This window comes from Oryzias melastigma, linkage group LG4 (assembly GCF_002922805.2).
Source record: "Oryzias melastigma strain HK-1 linkage group LG4, ASM292280v2, whole genome shotgun sequence".
Classification (NCBI taxonomy): domain Eukaryota; kingdom Metazoa; phylum Chordata; class Actinopteri; order Beloniformes; family Adrianichthyidae; genus Oryzias; species Oryzias melastigma.
The window spans coordinates 19,111,182-19,117,882 of NC_050515.1; positions in this window are offsets into that span (position 1 = coordinate 19,111,182).

A 6,701-nucleotide genomic window follows, 5' to 3' on the forward strand; every position below is an offset into this window, starting at 1 on the left:
TGCAACTTGCAGGGCAAACTGCATTAGGAGCACATATTCTTCCTCTATTTGTTATTCCAGAGGCTCCCTTCGGATCAGAAATGCCCCAAAGCAAAAAGAGCAATACAAGTAACTCTGCATGAGTCAACAGCTTAATTTTAAAGTCAAACTTTCATTACCTGTGTTTGAATTTCATGCTCTTTAAACTCTTTATGCAAACAGAAGGATGCTCAGAGTTATTTATTACTCTGTTATGGATATTACTACCTTTGTGGGTAGTTAAAATTGGTATGATGAGTTTACAGATCCTGCGAGACGTAACTTATCTGCTCCATTCACTTTGAACATTATGAATCGGATGTTTGCAAAATAATCAATCACTGCTCCCGTTGCCCTGAGAAGCTTAATCTACACCAGAACAGAGCCTATAGTGAGTCATTTAAATGCAACTAGCGTATATCATGAGCTGTAACGTTGCAAAGATGAATTTTCCCAGAGCTGTGTGGCTCAGATTCTTGTTAAAACAACTTATGGGATGGAGGAATATATTACGGGTTATTGGACAAAGAATAGAATTGAATTGTAAGATTAAAACCAGGGTTTTATCAAACAGTGAAGCCAGATGCAAGTTCTGCACATTTGTTATTAGATGTCAGTTATTAGATGTCATCTTCATCATTAGAGTAAAAAGAGATGTATCAATCTCAAAGCTAGGACTGAACGATGGCAACTTTTGTGTATATATATATATATATATATATATATATATATATAGTCAGATAAAAAAATAGTAAATCAGTTTAAAAAAATCAATAAAATAATAGCAAATAAATAAAAAATCTGCAAGGAATACACATTCACTTTATGTGTTGAGGCATTATTAGTGTGTTTAGGTGCTAAGTGAGGGATCTGTATGTAAAGATGATTAATTTTAAGTTAGTAAACTGATGAATTGGTGAAGTTAAGGACAGCGTTCTTTTATTCATTAATTTATCAGACTTGAACCTTCAGATATACAGGCTTGGATTGGAACCCTAATAATTAACTGACCACTATCAGTGACTAGGTGAGCAGACCACGAGTCCATGGATTGGTTTATTAACGACAAGGGTCACCTTGGTTTTACACTGCACGCTTTGTTCCAACAGGAATCTCTGTAGGCCTCCCAGGGAAGGCCAAATGGGTCTCTCACTATGGGTTACATTAGTGGTCAGCTTGTGGGACATTTGTTACCAAGATAGTAAGCCTCAGCACAGGCAAGGAGAACTAACTCATTTATTGGTCAAACCATAAAAAAAATAAATAAATAAATAAATAAACAAATAAATAACTTGCAAGTCTTTATTTTGAAGCTTCTTGAAAATTAAAGTAATCTAACAGTTACATTTGAAGTGAAAAACATTTGACTGCAAAACCTCTAAAGTTCTAAGATTGAAACGTATAGGCAATGAAAAACTAAGAAGAAATGGGAAAACAAAGAACTGACCTGACTTAAACTAGTAAAAGCTGCACAGAAGTTAGGCTCTGCGTTTGCCGTTTTGACCTCAATGGAAGGGAACTTTATTGACCAAAAGTTACTGGGCTTAAATTTTCTAACCAGATGTGATTGATATCTGAATAAACTCATGCATGCAAATTTATGGATGTACTTTATTTGCGGCTTTTATTTAGATAAATCTTGTGCAAATAGTAAAGCACGTTTGTCTCCATGAAACACTTTTTGTTGTTAGTTTCTAGATGTTTTAAAGGACACACGTTTTCTTTAAACAATTACCAATGAATACAAGGTCCCTGAGGATAAAACAGATAAACTTTACCTAAACAAATAAAACATTCTATTGTGTAAGAACATAGAATGCTGTTATCCTTGTGACTAGCGTTTCAACACATTAAAACCAACAGCACAGTGACGGTATTCAAAATAAACACGTGTCATTTCCTGTGTTTCTGAAAAAGATCATGAGTTTTATTCACGCTCTTGTTCATTTACCTTGTAGTTGTTATTTGCAGTTTTGCTAATTGCAGTCCTCTGATTGTGAGATTTGTGAAAAAAGCAAACAAGTCAGGTTGATGTTAACATTACAGCTTCTGGCATCATAATAACACCCAACCCACCACCCAGTGACTATGTGAAAAGTATTTCTAGGCTCTTAAGTGGTCTAGTCAATCTGTGGACCTCAATCTAACAGAAAATCTGTCAAGGTAGCTGAAAGTCTTTGTTCAATTACAATCCGAAAACATCAAATTTAAAGAAAAGATTTGCATCCTGGCTTTGTATTTGATGGTCTTTTGGAGTTGAAGTGTTCCTATGATCAACTTACATACCTCTCTTATCTTTTTTTATGATTTTAAGTGGGGCAGCTTGTAATATCGTGAATGCCAAGTACTTGTTTGCCTGACTCTGTATGGGTACATATGTGTGTGTGTGCTCAATTATTATTTTTAATCCACTTCCTTTCCCACTTCAGCACATTTCCCTCTGAGCATAGCACTAAAAACACATTTGATTTAGCTCACATCTTTTGTCGAAAACCTCGATGCCACTTTCTGACCTTTTCAGCCTCTGTAATCTGCTCTCAAAACATACCCGAGATGAGGTGAAATGAGGCAAAGGCAAAACTTTCATTTCAGATGAAATATTCGACAACTGAATTGAGATACCTGACTGAAGAATTCTGTATTTCGAGGGTGCTACTTGGCAGCACTGTGGGATTCAAAAGGCCGTGTCCTTGCTGAACAATGGGAGTGGAATATTGAGTTTGGCCGCATTACAAATTCAACTATTCTTTTTCTTTTTACTGCTTTAGATAATGTTCATTGATCTGTGAAATTATGAGCTACCATTAGAAAGGCCCGGCACATCATTCAGACTACCTGAACTCTCAATCACTCATCTGAAAACTCAAAGACCAAAAGGTAATTTACATCACAATGTACCACATTGATTTGGATGGATGGGTGTGTTAAGAGATCCTCTACAACAGTGGACACCCTCAGGTCTTTTATGGGTATTGTTATGTGTAAAAGAGAGAAGTAAATTTCATTTTGGAGGACGGAAAATCACAGCAATCGTCTCATCTCCGTCAGGGGAAGTCATTCTTTTAGAAGTAAAGCTCAAATGTTTATTGTTTGCTGCGACTGATCTAAGCTAGACTGCAGACATTTATAATGCAAGGCAGACGCCATTGATGGGGTTATGAGCTGCTGCAGTGCCAGAAGAATTAAATTTAAGAAATACACCTGTCTCTGACTTTGAAAATAGATTTTATCGTTAGTAGCAGAATGGTCGTCTCGGCTACAGCGTGAAGAAGAGCAAGAGGGAAATTTTTGATGGATATATGGGTGCAAACTGATAAATCTGTGATAATCTGTCAATGAAATGTGACTCATTCAAAAATTAATTCAGCATACGGCAAAGCATGATTAAATGAGGCTAAACTGTAAAGTGTGATTGGCAGTCATCCCCTCCCAGGCAGAACTGCAGTGCGTCAAGTGCCAAGCGGATTCCTGAAGTCTCCTTGAACCTCTGCCGAGTCGATTACGCCCTGATAAGTGCTCAGATTGATCCCGAGTTCATTTCCTCGCAGTCACCACCCCTTCAGTGATCCCTATAATTGCTGCAGGGGTACAATATTATATTTGGACAACATCCAGTCAGGGCCTGCAAGATAGCTACCACTTCTTTGCATTTTTAATGTGACCCCTGAAGCATTTAGTTGAGTCCTCACATTAAGCCTATTTGCCTTTATCGATGTCCAAATTGAAGTCATTGATTTGGGAGGAAGGACAAGGGAGGATGACAAAGTTTATGCCTCAACTATAATATACAGTATATATATATATATATATATTTAATAAAAAAAATAACACACAGGGTGAAGATGGAGTTTTACACTTATGGAAAACAAAAAGTTGTTTCACTTGCCCTTCTTTTCTGAGAATCCAGCAGTGTGTTTTTTGGAAACTGTCATTTTCTATTGACAGTCCACTAATTCCTCTTTTCAATGCAGCTCAAAGAGACAGTGGCAGCTGGTTTTCTAGTTTGGGAAAATGTTAAAAGAGTCTGTGATGCTGTTACATCTGAGCCACAACAAAGTCTAAGTGTTTCAGTTGTGATGCCTTTTCAGATGGCCCTTTGATGAATGAAAGCCTGCAGACCTGTGGCAGACCAGCGAAAGGAGCAGAAGTGCAAATAATATTAGAGTAGGGAGAGGCACAGCATGCCCGCTCCAATGTAGACAGGGGGCACTAAGGTGTTTTGTCAAACTTTTTTTTTTTTTACCTAAGACTAATGAAAAGAATGGAAGAAAAGGAAGTTGGCAAAATAGAAACCAAATATGGGCTTTTTATGTTAATAAGCTTGTAAAACTCAAACTTTGCTCTTGAAGAAATGTATGATTTCCAATTTTGTGAAGTTTGTTCCATTTTTTCTTTGATTTAATGCCAAGAACTGGTGGTGAAGGACCCAGTATACAAGAGATGGGGCTTGGTGACAGAAACTTAACATTTAATAAATTGACCAGAACATGAGAAAAACTATGGGTGCAACAAAAAGGGTGACAATGCAGAACAGATGAAAACCAGACACTTACATACTCAAGGCAGCTGTGTATTATGATGGTGTGAATGCGATTGTGCATGGGTTTGTGATTATTGCCCTGCTACAAGCCGGCGACCTGTCCAGGGTTTACCTCCGCCCAAAAGTGGCCCGGTTAGGCTCCACCAACCCTGTGACCCTGAAATGGACAAAATGAATGGATGGCTGAAACTGGTGTGACTGAAGGGCAAGTCAGGATGTGACCAAAATCAACTTAAAACCAAACTAACCCCATGCCTACACTACATCCGGTCCAGCTCTGGCGTGAAAGCCAGATTTTTTGCATAGCATTGAAGGTGCAAGAGGCGCTCCATATCCATTTAGTTGGCTTCAAATTTTTGCCGGACGCTGGAGCCAAACCAGAGCCGAGCCGGAGCACATTTTTGTGAAGTCAGGAATGTTAACAACCTTAACTGGAAATCGTTTACATCTGGCAGATTTTTCAAAACAAAACCTTTTTTCTGCTGTGGTCGCTGTTTTCACCATTGTAAACATGTCATTGTAACAACTAACCCTGGTCTCCCCTACTTGTTACACAATACGTGTAACACAGTCAAATATGTAAATTCAAGCCCATATAAGACAAAACTTATATTATTATAAACTTATATTAACAAAAATTACTTGCTTGACCATTGTATGAAGACGAGTCACACAGAATAAGAAGTGTGAATATAATTTAAAATCCCAGGAGAATGAGGGATTGTTTACTGGTACTTCCTATATACATGGCGGGATATTATTAGTGAAAAGTTCTGTAATTTCAAAAAAAGAAAAAAAAAAACATCGTGTGTTTCTATTTGTCGTAATCCATTTTTACACTTATAATTACAAAATAAATTTATTATTATGATTATTTTTTTTCTGATTATAAATGTTTTATGTTAAAAATCATATGTATCCATACTGTTAAAGAAGACTTGATTGGCTACATTTTAAAAGTGTCTGTTTTACTAACTTTTAAAGTCCCCAAGATGCTTAAAAAACTAAAAGTTTGCCTCAACATTCCTCCAATATTCTGCTGCAGGACAGAGAGCCAGAGAAGGATAAACCTTCCCCGGCTCACCATCTTGTTGAGCCGTCAGAGACTTGTTTTTAGCAAATGTTCTGTCTCTGGCAGGGATGCATCAACCTCCTCAGCCAGTTTGTGTTGTAGCCTGTTGGGCTGCAGATTTAGCAGCTCAGCAAGACTGAGGACAGATGTCTTCATGGGATGACCCAGCTTCCCACAGCCAGTTTTCTCTTTGTCTTGATAGCTTGCTGGCAGAAAGAGCCTGAGAGGAAAGTTGAAACCTGACCTGCATATCAATCTGACGGGTTCTAAAAACCAAAAGCCAAAGCAGTAAAACCCGGGGGCTGTTGCATAAGCGGGACCTTCCTTCCAGAATCTCAAAAGTCAAGATGACAAATAAGTGCGGATTAAGCAGCTGAAAGGGTGTTGGATAGGTCGAGCTTGTGTTCATCGCAGTCATGTTGCTCAGGGAGCCGCACTTATTCATATAGTGAAGGAAAGCAGGCTTCCACCTTTCTATTCTTCAACACTGTTTTGTGTGAGAAACGCTCCCTTGTGAGGATAGCTCATTCTCCTGGGGACCATTCTGTGCGCTCAAAATTACATTTCAGTGCTCTTTGTTTTTCTCACTTTTCATTTGTGAGCCTGGTTCTCACATGGGTCTTGAATCTGGGCCGCTCAGCTGTGTGGTGATTTGCATTTTTACATCAGCAAAAAAATCTGCTTTGTTAAACTACCAGATAGGATGCTCCTGCCTGCATGAATCTTCCTGCACTTTTAACACTTTGGAAGATTTTGCTCTTTTGGTTGTTTAGTTGTTCTAAAATTACCCAAATGGGAAATGTAATTGTGCACAGTTGTGTTTCCCTTCTGTTAAATCATTATTAACATGTTTTTCAGCATTTTGCTAAAACTTGATTATTGTGTTTTTGCATATATTCAGTGTTTTTACTTTGAAAAGTTTTGCCAAGAAATAACTTTACCCTAAGATCAAATCTTTGCAACATTACCAGGAATTTTCAAAAAATATCCAGTCAGCTATCACAATGTGGTTGCTATGTACTGAGCAGTTCCAAAAGTGAGGGGAAATTTTGATTTGATTAAATAAATGAA